Below are 18,485 nucleotides of genomic sequence, written 5' to 3'. Positions count from 1 at the left end.
GCGGATCAAGGATCTCAATCTGATCTCAGCATACAAAGCACCTAACGAGAGACTTCCCAAATAGCAGTTAATAACGATCATCGCCTCCCTCAAAAAACCTCTTCTGGTACCTGGTGACTTCAACAGACACCATGCACTGTGGGGTTGCTGAAATGCCAACGCAATGAGAAACAGCTTGTGGATACTAGATTCGGAAAAACTTACAGTACTTAAAGATGGCTCTCCCACATGAATAGTCCGAGCAAACGAAGCGTCGATGGTGGTGGACTTCAGCAAAGCGTCCCTTGCACTGTCTACTAAAACAGTATGGCAAGTGGTACCGGACACTTCAGGATCGAATCTTCTGCCAGTAATAAATGCACAACCCAGGGAGACTGTCAAACACGCAATCAGACGGAAATGAAAATCGATTATCGAAAATGCAAATCCTGAATGATACTGTGAGCTTTTGGTATCGCTAATCACAGAAACAGCGCAAGTCGTAACGTCTTAAAAAGGACATAAGCGAACTACTCACAGGCCATCATCTTGTTAGTGGGATTCAGAATATGAGGCAGTCCTCAAGGAACGAAGAAGGCATTAAGAAAATAAAGTCTCTCCAATGAAATAAACTTTCTTGCCCTTAAGAAAGCACAAGCTGCAGCCAAGAAAATATTCAAGCACAGGAAAAGAAAATCGTGAAACAATTCCTTCACTGCACACTACAAAGAAACTCAATTAGGATTTGGAATGTAATACCGCACAATAAAGCCGGTATGACAATGACCATCCAAAGAACTTTTAGGATCGTCCGTATGTATGATACATTCACCTGATGTAATATACAAGAAAAATAGGGCATAATATGGAGAGAACAACAGTCTAATTGCACAACACTTTTCTCTGGATGAACTCCAGACTGGCTCTCCCAGCGGAAAATTTACAATAATGTATGGACACAAACGATCAAGATCGGCTCGCTGAAGACATATCCTATCGTCCGCATCCACAAATCGGGAACAAGATGTTTTAAACCCGAGTCATGCTGGCCGTTGACCTTACTATTGTGTTCGACGAGGACAATTAAAAGGAGTTTCAAGCGGAACTTAGAATGGTAGTGTGACTACAGGAAGCCATTGCAGGAAAAGCAATCTGGATTTAGAAAAGGAAAAGAGACAGCAGAAATCCTTTTACGGTTCGTTATTGATAGGCAGCTAAATATCTCTCGGAATAATTATATGGTAGCTGTGTTCATAGGCTAAAGCATACAACAATGTCGGCTTGTCAATCTTAGGAAATAAAACTGAAGAAACTGAAGACTGCAAAGCGTTGAAAGCTTTTTAAGAAATAGGAAGACATTTCACAACACGGAACTACACAGGGACCTAGAGAAACTAGCAGAAGTCTCCCACAGGGATCAAAAAAATGGTTCAAATGGTTCTGAGCACTATGGGACTTAACATCTTAGGTCATCAGTCCCCTAGAACTTAGAACTACTTAAACCTAACTAACCTAAGGACATCACACACATCCATGCCCGAGGCACTATTCGAACCTGCGACCGTAGCAGTCGCACGGTTCCGGACTGAGCGCCTAGAACCGCGAGACCACCGCGGCCGGCTCTCCCACAGGGATCAACCTAGAGCCCCCTTATTATTCAATCTCCATAATGCAGACATTCATGACGTCTTTGATAGTGACATCCAAATATTACAATACGTAGACGATGTATGTACTTATTCCAGAGACAGTGCTCTTAAGTCCCGTCGTCTGAAAATGCACTCCGTCTTCCTACTCACGTGCATTAGTGGTGCTCAGAAAGTGCCCTCGAAGTCTGTAAGCCTACCCTTATGATCCTTACATGTCATGTGACTCCACTTCCCCAGACAATACAACTGGGACAAAGTACTTTTCCAGATGCGAAGACAACTCAGTATCTTGGCATTGTTACCGATAATACAGAGGTCCGAGCGAGAAGTCGAGATAGCTGTTGGGAAACTGTGAAGTGTCTAAGGCGCCAGTGAAACATTATTATAGTTCAGATATTTATTCAGAAATTTTACAAGTCGTCGTTTCTCTACAGCAGCCACAGTTGTTGCTAACTGCCGCTCGGGGAAACCGAGCGATCTAGGAGCCTTGCACTGTTCGCGCGGCTCCACCGTTGGAGGTTCAAGTCCTCCCTCGGGCATGGGTGTGTGTGTTGTACTTCGCGTAAATTAGTTTAAGTTAGATTAAGTTGTGTGTGATCTTAGGGACCGATGACCTTAGCAGTTGGGTCCCATAGGAACTCACAGACATTTGAAATTTCTTTTTCTTTTTTTTTACTAATTCAGCTGTGTGTTTACTTTCACCTGACACCCAGTGAGTCAGCTCAGCGTTTGCGATCCCATGTGGTGGTGTCAGCGACCCCAGCGGCGCGACGGCCGCCGGCGAGCGGGACAGTAGGTATGTGGACCCAAAGACGCCTTGTTGTTGGCTTCCGCACTGAAGTCCGGTATTAGCAGCACTCTGCGATCTTGTGTTGTTGGCAGCTAGTCAGTCTCTTCATTAGTTGATGGTAGGTGCTAGCAGCAAGAAGTTCATCGGGTTAAGGCTATAATCTTGAGTACATCTTCGACCAGTTCTTAGATTGTGTTGAAGTATGTAGAACACATAGTATCGTGATAGTGGAATCGAGTGCTACGACTGTGAATGCCATAGAGCCCAAAGATCAACTCATGAGGAAAACTGGCGTAATTAAAGGTCCAAATGGCTCTGAGTACTATGGGACTTAACATCTGATGCCATCAGTCCCCTATAACGCAGAACTACGTAAACCTACCTTACCTGGGGACATCACACACATCCATGCCTGAGGCAGGATTCGAAACTGCGACCGTAGCGGTCGCGCCGCTCCAGACTGAAGCGCCTAGAACCGCTCGGCCACACCGGCCGGGGTATTTAAAGGGGACTAGCGTGAGGCTATGACGCAAAGCTTGGTTTGTAATGACCGAATATATCCCCCTTATTCTGCTACATTCACTTAACAGGATGTTAGCTGTTGTGTCGGTCCGTAGCCATGTGTTCCTATGAAATAGATACAGTTTCTTGCAGCATTCTTTACGAGCTAATGAAGATGCTTGGCCCGCTTCCTTTGGTTTCCGGTCTTCTTTCTGCTGAATGCTTATTACTTACTCAAAAGACAATGGTCCATCTGACCCACTTGCGACATAATGGTTCGCTTCCTGCTTCTGTCTCTGTATCTGGCGTGACTGGAATTTGCCTGAGGCAATGTGAGTGTTATTAAAACTCTTTATAATTTATATCCCTTACTATTCTGTGCCGTAAACCCGCCATGTTAGCTGACAGCGCTAATGTGCTGCTTCCTGGACTCGGGTAGGCGCTCTGGCCCCGCATCGAATCTCCCTGGGGGATTCCCGACGTTGGGCGGTGTGCCAGCCAGTCTGGCTGTAGTTATTAGGCATTTTTCTCCATCCCGCTTGGTGAGTACTTGGATGGTCCCCACATTTCAACTCAATTACATTACTCGCATATCTGAACATGTTCTCACTACTCCATGGATTACACTAGACACAGACAGGTGGGGTGCACTAAATCTGTCCCGGGGGGTTCAGGGTGTCGGCAGGAAGGGCAGCCAGCCACTCCTTCAAACTAACCTTGACAAATCAGATCCTAGCCATGCCGACCCTGCGAAACCGAGGGATAAGGCTCTAGCATAACAAAGACAGAAAGACTATTCTGTGCCATAACTATAACATCGACTCCTTAAATCCGACATATTATCAGATGTGAAAAAGCCTGCAATCACAACAGAGCTACATGGAGTAAAGTTGGGCTTTAATCAGCGAACAACAATGTCATTATACTGGTCCCTAGTAATGACACTTCTCCAAGAAATTCCTGCTGCGACTCTATTTCGACTAATATGACAAAAAAAAGTGTGGGTGTAAGCGATATTGGTTTAATAAAAACTTCTGTAAGTAGGCTGTTTATGTTTTCTTATCGGCAACGTTACGTAGCGCTCGGTATGAAAATCACTGGTTGTGCTGTGTGCAGTCTGTAGCTAGTTTGCATTGTTGTCTGCCATTGTAGTGCTGGGCATTTGGATGTGAACAGCGCGTAGCGTTGCGCAGTTGGAGGTGATCCGCCAGCAGTGGTGGATGTGGGGAGAGAGATGGCGGAGTTTTGGAATTTGTAATACTGGGTATTATGAACTGCTATGTATATTATGATTCTTTTTTAGGGATTTTTGAAAGTCAGATTAGGGATTTTTGAAAGTCAGATTGTGTTGCGCTAAAATATTGTGTGTCAGTTTAAGCACAGTCATGTATAATTTGTTCTAAGGGGACGTTTCAGCTGTAATACACAATTCTAGTTCTTGTAAACTGTTCTCCTGTTCTGCTTATTTAGATGGTACTTACAGACCTGCACAAATATTCAAATCTCTATCTGCAGCTTTCGAAACAATTCTCACAGGACATACGAAGAACGTTTTATTGTTGATTAATGTGGGCTGAACTGCAAATATTTCAAATGTGTACCAATGGTGATTTATTATTTTTTATTGTGTTACCAGTAGGAAGTTTATAGTATACTACCACTGCATTCCATTTTCATCTTGTTGTCTAGTTTTCTAATATTCTGATGGTAAATCTTGTTTTATGTCGAATCAGTTCTGTTAATCCTATGTTACAGGGTACGACTTAAAATAATGTGTAGCATGAATTTCCGAAATCAGTCATATTACAAAATTTCCTGTATTTGGATAGACGTTCCGAAAGGCAATAAACTAACAAAAATGCTGTACGAGGTGCTCAGGCTAATTCTCAGCTGGTCATATGCTCGATGTTTTCTACTGCGATAGGTTGTTTTCATTGCTTTACGTTTATTGAAGCAAGATGTGTGAGATTATGTAAGTGTGGTCCTATCACTGCACCAGTAGACCTGCCCTCATAATTCGTCGGAGGTACTGTTTTGTATTTTAACACTTTATTTGACTTACCACTACGTCATTTATTATTTCTTTTCAAGGTCTCCTTATCAGTTCGTGTTCATTGCCTGGGCACATGCTCCAGTTAGCTGGATATAGACGTGTGCTGATTCAATATCGTAATAGATATACGAATTTCTCTTAACACATTGTTCGTAAAGAATCCCTTGATTAACTTGTTACAGCTACGCGTGACAGGACCAGGTCTTAATTACTATTTTCCTTTAATTCTTCTTGTGGACATCTGATGGTGGCCTACGAAGGCGAAACGCGTCATTAATATTCTTTCAAGCATGGCTCTACTATTCAAACATAATATTTATACTGTTGCTGCACCTGTTGGCCAGATGGACTGGGCGGTTTAGAAACAACAAGTGTTCCGATGTGGACAAACTGTAAGTAGAGAACTACCAGCGTCTCGGTCTGCGATTGCATTTGAACGTAATAAACCACTGGATCTGAATACCATGGAGAGCACCTACGTTTTCATCGACGCAGCTGCTGGCGGCACGGCTTGTCCACAACCGAACCCGGGGCAAGGGATTGGCTGGCGTCTGCGGCCGACGGAAAAATAAACAAGAGGCTTGTCGAGGATGCCAATTATACCGGTGGCGCTGTGCTCTATTGATTACGTGGGGCGGTGTGTAGAAACCAGGTCAGCGGTGACGGTCTCGGAGCGGAGAAAGAGACGTCTTGGTCCGCGCGGCCGTCGTCGTATTTATTGGCCAATTAGAGAGCCGCGTGCTGGCAGTGACAGGAGGCGGGGATTTGCGAGCCCCCCCCCCCCCCTTCCTCGCTGCCTTACCCGCGCTGTGGGCCAGGCAGCGGCGGTCGCAGCCAGCACCACCTGTCTGATCGGAGGTCGGCCGCACCAGGCACAGAGTCTCTCTGAGTTAATGAAAGGAGTGTATCACACAGAGTGCTGTCAAGAGCACACTTACGAACTCGAGCAACGTCACAGAAATACCTTGCGCAGCCATCCGACTGTACTCACGCACTGACACACACACACACACACACACACACACACACACACACATTGATCAAAACATCAAATACCTGTCAAAAAGGGCCGTATTGAGGCAGGTGCTTTGGGAGTGGCTAAATGTTACAATCGAACTTTTTTCTCTATAATTTTAACGTTCATCACGTCAGCATTGTGGCATTTAGTAATTTATTGGCAAAAAGTTGGCAAATATTTGTATGTGTCATTAAACTCATATTTTATTGCTAGTCCACCGTATAATGAGTACAACGTCAACAGGACGCGCTCAGCTGGCAGGTTGTGATTTTCTAAGATGTCCGTGGCGGGAAAGTGTGCGCAAGATGGAAGAAGAAAAGGAAGACTGGTTGAGTTGGTGGCGGCAAAAGTATTTTTGTACGATACAAGAGACTATGATTATAAAAACGTTATGGAAAAGGTAACGCCGGCCGGAGTGGCCATGCGGTTCTAGGCGCTACAGTCTGGAACCAAGCGACCGCTACGGTCGCAGGTTCGAATCCTGCCTCGGGCATGAATGTGTGTGACGTCCTTAGGTTAGTTAGGTTTAATTAGTTCTAAGTTTTAGGCGACTGATGACCTCAGAACTTAAGCCGTATAGTGCTCAGAGCCATTTGAACCATTTATTTTGAAAAGGTAGCAACAAGGAAGGAAATTGACGCAAGAGTTTATCAAACAGGTCTTTTCTTTGTTTATAAACAAATACGCAGTTGCACGATATAGTACTAGATGAATGTTATAGTGTACAATACAACTGAGCTTAAATAATGATGTGTTTGTACAAACTAGTGGTGCAACTATAGTACAATTAAAGCTACAAATATGCTGCTTTCACATTTCTTCTGCAGTACCTATTGTAAGTCTATAGACTTTAAAAAGACTCATCATTCTTGAGCGAGTCTATCAAAGGCATTTTTCCACCGCGCGACGGTCCCTGCATATTTGTTTATTGAAAATCTTCCAAGGCCGCTGATTTGTGGAAAGGAATTATCAGATACGTATGTAACTTAAAGCCACCAACATCTATCAGCACATGCGGTACGTCCAAGTTTGCGCACGGCAATGGTTTAGGAGGCAGAACATATTTTCCTTGTATGTATGCAGAATACAGAATTTTCAAACGTTGTGCCGCCATAGTCCCTGCCATAGCTGCCCATCTCGCTAACCACGGAGGTGTAGTCGTGATCAACAACTGAAAACAAACTTTGGACCAAAAATAATTTGAGCAACTGTTTTTAGGACCCTTTAGTTTAGCATGCTTGCCATCTCTGATGCCAGTGCAGTTAGGCAAGTGCCTCCGTACTATCAGTCCCATCTCGTTTTCTTCCACATTTCCTCTGCTGGTTAACGTACAGTTGTATAGTTCTTGACACACATTTTTAACTAAGCTGTAGACATCTGTCCTTCCTATGTGGAATTAAAAAGTGATTGTGTGGTGTGAATTACCACTGGCCAAATACCTGGAACAAAATGTACTATCTGTTAGTAATAAATGCATCATATGAAATACAATAATTTGCATTTGGTTTCACCGTCAGGTGAGACTGTTCAAACGAACCGAAAAAATCTACGAGACTCTTACAGCAAAAACCTAAAATTCATAATGGGAGGCTCACGTTCAGCCAAGAAATATCAGAACTGGCCATGGGCAAGGAAGTCAGAGTTTCTTCTTGACACATTGTTGCCACGTTTTACATCATCAGAAGTTGAAGAGTCAGCTGAACCCTTTCCCGACGATGGGGAAAAAGAGGAAGAAGCATGATCGAATCCGTAATGTCAGCTCATCCAGCGAAAAATCAAAAACGAAAAGAAATAAACTAACATGTAACTGCAGTCACAAATTATGAACACATCAAAGAGAGTGACAGGTGGGAGAAGCGGGAGCTCGACCGTATGCAACTTATTTTTGGGTTATGCTCACTCTTTCAAGACATTCCGATTTCGAACACTAATTCATTTAAAATGGAGCCGGTACAGTATTTGGAGAGATTGAACTTGCGATGTTACACTACGAAACACCACCGTATATATCCCCCGCAGTCCTAGGATCACCAAATTCAGTGGTGTCGCAATATAGTGCTTACAGTATGTCATAAAATGTAGTAACTATTGGTACTTTTATAACCAGGGGAATCTTCAAATGACTTTTCTAGTGCCAAAGAAATGTAGGAGAAGGCGAAAGTTTGTTTCAGTGTAGACGAATGACAATTGACCTGTTTCCAGAAGGAGATTTTCATTCTGCGGCGGAATGAGCGCTGATATGAAACTTCGTGGCAGATTTGAACTGTGTACCGGACCGAGACTCGAACTTGGGACTTTTGCCTTTCGCGAGCAAGTGTTCTACCATTTGAGCCACCAAAGCACGGCTGACGACCTGTCGTCACAGCTCACCCGATGGAGAGCACTTCCCCGCGAAAGGCGAAGGTTCTGAGTTCGAATCTCGGTCCTGCGCACAGTTTTAATTTGCCAGGAAGTTTCAATTGACCTGTAGCTCACAACTGTTTGTACATAGGCTTCACAATACTTCTCAATTTTTACATTATTTATATAGTTCCATTGTTACGATTAAGACTATTTTTGAAAATATACGGGAACAGTTAATAATATAATACTTGGTTCTCACCATAAATAAGGTTCTACCAAGCAGTTTTAGAAGAATCAATTAACATTATAAATAATGTACTTGCCTCAAAAAAATCAACATATCTTTCCTCTGAACCTATGGGCATCCACTAGTTCGTTTCAGTTTCTGAGATTTCAGTTCAATGAATTGTGTAACATTTTCAATGGTTCGCGAAGCATTCGAAAATAAATGAAGAAAGGGTCTTCGCAAGACAACAGTTCCTTTTCCCGTCATATTTTCCTTTAGTGTTAATGTAATATTTCCACTTTCTACCTTTTCTCGAAGTGAGTGCAAATAAAGGCAACAGTTCATCGTCATGATAACTGTTGCTCACACTTAATGGACGGCAACTGACTAGCTAGCAACGAGCGCCATTCGATAACTGGATCGCTGATCCTGCTTGCAGTCCGTTTCATCGCAGCCGACAAATGCGGTCAACAGGGCGTTGTGAGAGCAAGGGGAGCCTGCTCTCAGTTTGACACATTCATTTGCCGGTATTACACTATCATATTTCTATGTACAATTTGATGTGTCAGATATTTATGTCATAGAAATTTGGTGGTGTAATGCTGAACTTCGTCAAATCTCGCTTGTCGTCAAATAAATGTTATCAAATCTAGGGCCTCGCCGTAGATTTCATCATATAAACCGTTCGTCTTCTATTCACTGCAGTGTGAAATGTAACCGCTTGGAGCGGTGGCGTAGCTACAGCTATTTGACGTCTCTGTAGTGTGTTTTTAAACATGAAGTTTAAGTTGGCGTGTTCCTTCGCTTCTTTTTTTATGTATAAACTTTCTTCGTGTAGGGTGGTTTGTGTGCGAAGGGCACATTGCACGCTATTGTGTGCTGATAGGCAGGTGGAATATGCTGCAGACGACTTCATGTCCACAACCACCGCTACAGCCATCCACCTATATATCTGGAAACCGCCAGTAGCTTTTCAGCAAGCCGGAATAGAGGAAGTGGTCACACTCTAAAATAAAAAATTCTACCTTAGCTTTCTATTCTGCTTTGTCTATTTTTTGAATCTGGATGCCACAAGTTAAAAAGCCTTTGATCTGTTTCATATTTTTATTAGTTTTGCAGTTGTTGGAACATTAATTCCATTTAATGGAATTGTTCAGCATAAACATAGTTCTTATTGCCCAAATAGTGTAAGAAGCATTTGTTTACCTTCACAGATTCACTCTTCAGTCCTTTATAAATCGCTTGATACGTTTCTGGAATTATTTTGGTTAATGTGCAACGTCATATTCGAGTGCTGTGTTGTGAACAATCAATAAATCGCAGTCTCTGTTTCTCTGTTTTCTGCATGTATAAAATTTCTCAAGAGACTTTTCTGTTGATGAACACGAGAGACCAAATTTACTGAGCAAATACTAAGATAATTCTCAACTATTTGTAAGTAATCTACACACATCAAAAAAAGTTTTGCATCGATCCGGTTCGAGAGTTCCGGAACCTGTACAGGAAATTGGAATAGAGAGAAACATAAAAATCATTTCCGCCGTTTTTGTTGCTCATGAAAACCACACATTGCATGTCGTACCACCATACACATAGACCGTCAGAGGAGGTGGTCCAGATTGCTGTATGCACCAGTACCTCTAATAACCAGTAGCACGTCCTCTTGTATTGATACAAGCTTGTATTCATCGTGGCATACTATCCACAAGTTCATCAAGACACTGTTGGTCCAAATTGTCCCACTCCTCAACGGCGATCCGACACAGATCCCTCAGAGTAGTCGGTGGGTCACGTCGTCCATGAACAGCACCTTTCAGTCTATCCCAGGCATGTTCGATAGAGTTCATGTCTGGAGAACATGCTGGCCATTCTAGTCGAGTGATGTCGTTATCCTCAAGGAAGTCATTCACAAGATGGGCACGATGGGGGTGCAAATTTTCATCCATGAAGACAAATACCTCGCCAATATGCTGCCGATATGGTTGCAGTATCGGTCGGAGGATGGCATTCACGTATCGTACAGCCCTTACGGCACCTTTCATGACCACCAGCGGCGTACGTCGTCCCTACATAACGTCACCCCAAAACAGCAGGAAACCTCCACCTTGTTGCACTCGCTGGACAGTGTGTCTAAGGCGTTCAGCCTGACCGAGTTGCATCCAAACACGTCTCCGACGATTGTCTGGTTGAAGGCATATGCGACACTCATCGGTAAAGAAAACGTGATGCCAGTCCTGAGCGGTCCATTCGTCATGTTGTTGGGCCCATCTGTACCGCGCTGCATGGTGTCGTAGTTGCAAATATGGACATCGCCATGGACGTCGGGAGTGGTTCAAATGGTTCAAACGGCTCTAAGCACTATGGGAATTAACATCTGTGGTCATCAGACCCCTGAACGACTTAGACCTAACTAACATAGGGACATCACAAACATCCATGCCCGAGGCAGGATTCAACCTGCGACCGTAGCAGCAGTGAGGTTCCGGCCTGAAGTACCTAGAACCACTCGGCCACTGCAGCCGGCACGTCGGGAGTGAAGTTGCGCATCATGTAGCCTATTGCGCACAGTTTGAGTCGTAACACGACATCCTGTGGCTGCGCGAAAATCATTATTCAAATGGTGGCGTTGCTTTCACGGTTCCTCCTAGCCATAATCCGTACGTAGTGGTCACCTACTGCAGAAGTAGCACTTGGGCGGCCTGAGCGAGGCACGTTATCGACAGTTCCTGTCTCTCTGTACCTCCTCCATGGCCGAACAACAATGCTTTTGTTCACACCGAATTACCTGGACACTTTCCTTGTTGACAGCCCTTCCTGGCACAAAGTAACAATGCAGACGCGGACGAACGGAGGTAATAACCGTCTAGGTATGGTTTAACTACAGACAACACGAGCCCGTATACCTCCTTCTTGGTGGAATGACTGGAACTGATTGGTTGTCTGACTCCATCCGTATAATAGGCGCTGCTCATACATGGTTGCTTACCTCTTTGGGCGGGTTTAGTGAGATCTCTGCACAGTCAAAGGTACTGTGTCTGTAATACAATATCCAGAGTTATAACACTGCAACAGCATTTATGTAGCCTGTATAATCAAATACCAAGTTTTGGCTTATTACGTACTATGCCCCAACAGAACAAATAGTCCTGTCACAGAAAAGCCACGTATAACACTTCCGTCCGCTACTGCTATACCATAACCTTTAAGTAGGAGGCATGTCGTGAAATAAAACTATGTAATTAAAGCAATTATGGTATAAAGCAACAGAGCAGTGTTACCCTCTGAGAGGAATTTTGTTATGTTGACCGTGTTGTACCTAACGGGGGTGGCTTATCGGAAATGAAAGTCAGAATTACGTAAATATTTGGACAGTACAAGCAATATTTTACCTAGCTACACTGTTTAATGAGTAAAGAAAACGGTAGCCAGCCTAATTAGGCAAAATAATGATTAACATTCTTCTTAAAGGAATTAGATATGAGTAACTTCGACAGACAAACACGACCTATACTTTGCCACATGCGAGTGCAATGAAGTCTGACACCTGCATATGTTCACGGTTAAGATGGGAAGCTGACAGAGCACGACTATTTGCATAAATATAACAGATAACGGAACACAACATTACTTTCAGGACTTATTCAACCGAATAAGTTTTATAACATTACTATTAATATTCACTGCAGAATCATAAATTGGACACAGGTTAAGTATTATTTTTCAAACACTTTCCTAGTTGACATAAAATTATAAATGTAGTTCACTGCAAACTTATGAACTGGTCACAGGTTAAGTGTCCCTCAGTTATTTACTTTACTATTTAAAAATGAAAGTTAATTGGAAATCACTAGCAGGTTACTTCACACTGTCTTTTGAATAAAGAAATTATTGTTCTCATAAACAGTGGTATTTCTATTTGTTATCTAGCATTAGCACAATAGACAAACTGTGGATCCTGTTATACTATTAATATGCACTTCCAATACACAAGAGAGACGAACACTTAGCAAATATGAATACATAACAATCCACTATTCCAGTTTTCCACTTTTACTGCAGTGAGACACAATGTAGACAAATTTACAAGAAAGTGACTCACCTTTTTAAATTTACTACAGGCAGCACTATGATCTCTAACTAAGCAAAACTTTATAAGCCTCAGTTTTAGGACCTTTTAATGTTTTAAAAAACTGCAGATTGTCTTTATTACCACAGTCTTCTACGTTCAAGTAAACTATTAAATAGGTGACTTTAAAACTTCACAAAACTACGTTTACTACCTCCCACAATTTCACTAAATCCACAGTAAATCTCAATATTCACTTCTTACCTAAGATTAAGGCTTTCCACAAACTAGGACATTCGGTAATCATAGTTCAAATGGAGAGGAACCTGAGAGGTGTTGTGATAAGGAAAAAAATCAAGGTAGGTACATAAATTCAGTTAAAAGTTACCTTATAATTGTGCACAATAAAACAAACAATAAGCTGATACTTCACTGTACATTATTATACTGTTCCGTTATAATGATTGCGCAATGTGGTGGCAGCTGCATATTAGTAGGTTGATTTGCAGGCAGAATTGCTGGACTCTGTCCTTTCTTGGTGGCGATGACGGATATCAATTCCAGAATCGTTTCAGCTATTTATCCATCCATCCGAGGCATTGAAAAATGGTAGAAAAAAAAACCTCGCTCGGAACCAGCACAATATACAACTTTTACATGGCAGTGCACAGTTTGGTAGCTCATCCCCGACTGACTCTTGGTTCCACCTTTTCTACCTAGGCCAACCACAATTTGCGCGCGCTACACAGTTCCCTTCCCGAGGGGAACCACTACACCTTATATATACTAAAGAACTAAGAACCTTAAGTAAGGATCAGCAGTTTACATAATAGCAAACAAACATTTAAAATTAAACAGAACATTTGCTCATATTAGTATTTCTACAAAAAGTTGTTCACCCAAATTCCAAATGTATACAGAAAGTTTGGTCTCCCTCCAATTGAGACAAAGAATTTAAATGACACATATGCCACACTGCATGCAATCAAATTACTACATCAATGTTTGTACAAAGAAAGGAGTATACAATTATGTGTTATATATTCAATCAAACACATTTACAGTTACCGAGCGAGGTGGCGCAGTGGTTAGACACTGGACTCGCATTCGGGAGGACGACGGTTCAATCCCGGGTCCGGCCATCCTGATTTAGGTTTTCCGTGATTTCCCTAAATCACTCCAGGCAAATGCCGGGATGGTTCCTCTGAAAGGGCACGGCCGACTTCCTTCCCCATCCTTCCCTAATCCGATGAGACCGATGACCACGCTGTCTGGTCTCCTTCCCCAAACAACCAACCAACCAACATTTACAGAAGCTCAACGATGTAACATTAAATGAAGCAAAAGCAAAATAAATCCGTAGAGCATTAGAGCTATGGTGTTACAGAGTCAACGTCTATCTTCACGAGTTCTGGGAACTCTGGTCATGCAAAACCTTTTTTTGATGTGTGTATATACAAGACTTGATGTCCTCCACTTGCAGCTCTCATATAAAATTTTACTGAATGCTTTTCTTATCTCGAGGATCTACCAATGGCTTCATCTAAGTATGTCTCCTTTTTTCTGCTGCTTTTTTCAAAATACACACATAATGCAGTTGTGGTACTAGCAACTGAAGCGCATAATAACAAGTTATTGCCCCATATTGAGATTTGATGAAAAACATGATGACAGTGTAATGCCCCTTTTAACCGCCTCGTCGAAGATCTTTGTCGAAGTAATTTGACGACTATTTGGCCACATTTCTTTGTCAAACAAGTATGATAGTGTAATACCAGCGTTACTCTTATCACATAGCCCCCGAGATCTTGTGTGTGGCGTGTTGTTGAGTTTTTCGTCCATTCATGGTTATGTTGCCGTCATACACAACACAACATTTCACGTTGTTCTCAACTTAAAATTAAGGTATGTAATTCGAGTCCTAAGTGTTCGTAGTGAAGCTAGTTCTGTTGTATTTGATATGATCAAAGTACAGCAGACTGTCAGCTATCCGGCTCATGACTATCCAGACTCCATACTATCCGACATACTGAACCCTTATAAGATTGGCATACTTAATTAATATCAAAATAACACTTCACTGTATTAAAATGAGGATTAACTTACTGTATATACTTTACTTGTCCAAAGTTTTAGTAAGCAGTCACTGCCTACAATGCTGTGTGGCCTTTCAGAATGTTTTGAACACATTTTGTGCTTACAACACATCTGAAGTCACAGTAACAGTACAGAATAAATTATTGGAGAGACTGTTCAAAAAAAGGGTACATAGAAGCGCTCAAAAACAACAATGAACACACAAAGAGAGAAGCTCTCCTGAAAATCCTATGTTCTATGTCTCTTCAGCTGAAAATCAGACAGCAAAAGTGCATGCATTGTTAAACTGTTATTTTGTGTGGTCGTTTGCATTTTAATTTATGAGTCCAAAATGAATGACAACGGGAAAATTTTTAGTGATACTGGAAGCGAATCAACTGAGTTTTAACGTAAATATGGTGTTTTTAATGCCACTGCTTGAGTCGGAAGAGAGAATTTATAAATCTGCAGCCTATACGGTTCTTTTGTTGTCCAGCTTGACCTTCTGCCATTAGGCTGGACAGTCGCGAGTATACTATATGTTCAGTTTCCAACACTCAACGTAAGTGATTTTTATTTTCCTTTTGTATGGCCCAGTCTGTAGTGCACCGCTGTATGAGGCGTTTCGAGTTTGGTGGTGCTGTGAGTGGTGCTGAGTAGTAGACCAAACTTCGTTTCTGCTCATTTTGTTGGTGTGGGTTGGCTGCATCAGGGTCAGGTATGCAGACGTATTGTTCTCCCTTGAATGACAGGTCATTAACCTATTGTTCTGATAAAAAGATTCTTCCTTTTCATTGACAGGTCCTTAATCTATTGTTCCTGTGCCCCCTCCCCCCTCAGGAAAAATCAAACCCACCCTCTCCCTAGTACAGGTACGCTTTCAGGTCTGAGTTATTGAAATACCCCTACTACTTAATTAAATTGATAAATTAATTAACCTCAGCTATCTAGTAGACACCCTTCCACCCTCCGTCCTGGAAGTTGGCATAAAAAAAGACTCAGTTGATCAGAGGGATTTCGATTACAGTGTTTGGAATACAGTTTATTTATTTAAAGAATTTTTCAGGAAATCGATCCATCCTCCACATCACTCCATCACCCCATCTCCCCCCCTCTCACCCTCACCTCCTCTACATGGAAACTGGCGTCTGTGTAGTAGAGAGGAAGGATTTCATGAAGGGAAATTCAAGGGTATACTGTTTATTTATGAAAAACGTTAGTATGCAGGTGTTGGATCTCTCTTGCTCATATTATCTACTGTTAGGAAAGATGTAGGTCTTGCAAGAAGTAATTAAACTGATCACCATTCCTTTTATTCCGATCGCAGAAGGAATACCAGCATGAAACATACATCACACATTATTACACTGTTACAAATCTTTCGATTGCGAAACACGCACCGCCTGCCATCCCCTGTCCACTGAACCGCAAAATACACCACCGCACACATTGCCAGGTGTTGGGCCTGCACGGCCATCAGCTGCTGAAGCACGCGCAAGTATCAGTTCAGGTCCTGCAAGGATGATGTGGCGGCATCACTTTCATACTTGACACCTGAGAAATACCTGTCGAAACATGTTCGTCTAAGCACTGTTGCTAGTGCATTGATGGATAGCCTTTGTACTTGCGGTCCAGCGAGATGTATGCATAGCAGATCACCCTCAGCAGGAAGTTTGCATAGTGGCTCACCCTCAAAGGCGCAGCTAAAACGCTGTCAGTGTTACGTCACAGGTCGATGTAAAATAGAGCCAAATCTCCCCTCTGAACACGCTATAGAATGCTGTTGCAATGATTTCCAGAATAGCACATGGTGTATTCTCCTTAGTGATCCTAACAGGACATGCGAAACACTTCTGGCTCCGTGCGTGTTTACCCAGCCTTCACACAACTGCCAGTACAGTGCAGGCCTAATTGCCAAGCAAGGGATGTCTGTATAGCTACTCACCCACGCAGGCGCAGCTGAAAGGCTGTCAGGGTTAAATGGGTGTCAGTGTTATATGGTTTAAATACACTCCTGGAAATGGAAAAAAGAACACAATGACACCGGTGTGTCAGACCCACCATACTTGCTCCGGACACTGCGAGAGGGCTGTACAAGTAATGATCACACGCACGGCACAGCGGACACACCAGGAACCGCGGTGTTGGCCGTCGAATGGCGCTAGCTGCGCAGCATTTGTGCACTGCCGCTGTCAGTGTCAGCCAGTTTGCCGTGGCATACGGAGCTCCATCGCAGTCTTTAACACTGGTAGCATGCCGCGACAGCGTGGACGTGAACCGTATGTGCAGTTGACGGACTTTGAGCGAGGGCGTATAGTGGGCATGCGGGAGGCCGGGTGGACGTACCGCCGAATTGCTCAACACGTGGGGCGTGAGGTCTCCACAGTACATCGATGTTGTCGCCAGTGGTCGGCGGAAGGTCCACCGCACCGCCACTTCCCAGCAAATTAGGGACACTGTTGCTCCTGGGGTATCGGCGAGGACCATTCGCAACCGTCTCCATGAAGCTGGGCTACGGTCCCGCACTCCGTTAGGCCGTCTTTCGCTCACGCCCCAACATCGTGCAGCCCGCCTCCAGTGGTGTCGCGACAGGCGTGAATGGAGGGACGAATGGAGACGTGTCGTCTTCAGCGATGTGAGTCGCTTCTGACTTGGTGCCAATGATGGTCGTATGCGTGTTTGGCGCCGTGCAGGTGAGCGCCACAATCAGGACTGCATACGACCGAGGCACACAGGGCCAACACCCGGCATCATGGTGTGGGGAGCGATCTCCTACACTGGCCGTACACCACTGTTGATCGTCGAGGGGACACTGAATAGTGCACGGTACATCCAAACCGTCATCGAACCCATCGTTCTACCATTCCTAGACCGGCAAGGGAACTTGCTGTTCCAACAGGACAATGCACGTCCGCATGTATCCCGTGCCACCCAACGTGCTCTAGAAGGTGTAACTCAACTACCCTGGTCAGCAAGATCTCCGGATCTGTCCCCCATTGAGCATGTTTGGGACTGGATGAAGCGTCGTCTCACGCGGTCTGCACGTCCAGCACGAACGCTGGTCCAACTGAGGCGCCAGGTGGAAATGGCATGGCAAGCCGTTCCACAGCACTACATCCAGCATCTCTACGATCGTCTCCATGGGAGAATAGCAGCCTGCATTGCTGCGAAAGGTGGATATACACTGTACTAGTGCCGACATTGTGCATGCTCTGTTGCCTATGTGCCTGTGGTTCTGTCAGTGTGATCATGTGATGTATCTGACCCCAGGAATGTGTCAATAAAGTTTCCCCTTCCTGGGACAATGAATTCACGGTGTTCTTATTTCAATTTCCAGGAGTGTAGTTCTAAGTTCCAGGGCACTGATGACCTTACCAGTTAAGTCCCATAGTGCTCAGAGCCATTTGTTATATGGGTGTCTCGTGTCTATGTAAATAACAGCCAATTCCCCCCTCTGGATGTGCTATAGAATTATTCTACAATGCTGTCAGAAACAGTTAACAAAAATAGTCCATAATAACGCCTAATCCATTATTCCTGATGCTTAGAACGGCAGAGTCCGTACATCACTTATCAGCCCCTCAGGAAAATCGTAGTGTCGCAGAAATATTTAACGGTCGCTTTTGTTGCTTTCGTGTTGCCTCAGCTTGCCTGCATGGAAATTCTTGTCCTAACAGGAGCTGTTTACGAAAATAGCCCAGAATAACAGTGATTTCATTCTTCCTGATGGTCCTAACGAGGCAACCCGTCTGTCATGTGTTCCCGGAAATCACGACGTCCTGTA

This window comes from Schistocerca cancellata, chromosome 3 (genome assembly GCF_023864275.1).
Source record: "Schistocerca cancellata isolate TAMUIC-IGC-003103 chromosome 3, iqSchCanc2.1, whole genome shotgun sequence".
Lineage (NCBI taxonomy): Eukaryota > Metazoa > Arthropoda > Insecta > Orthoptera > Acrididae > Schistocerca > Schistocerca cancellata.
This window is presented reverse-complemented; position numbering follows the sequence as displayed.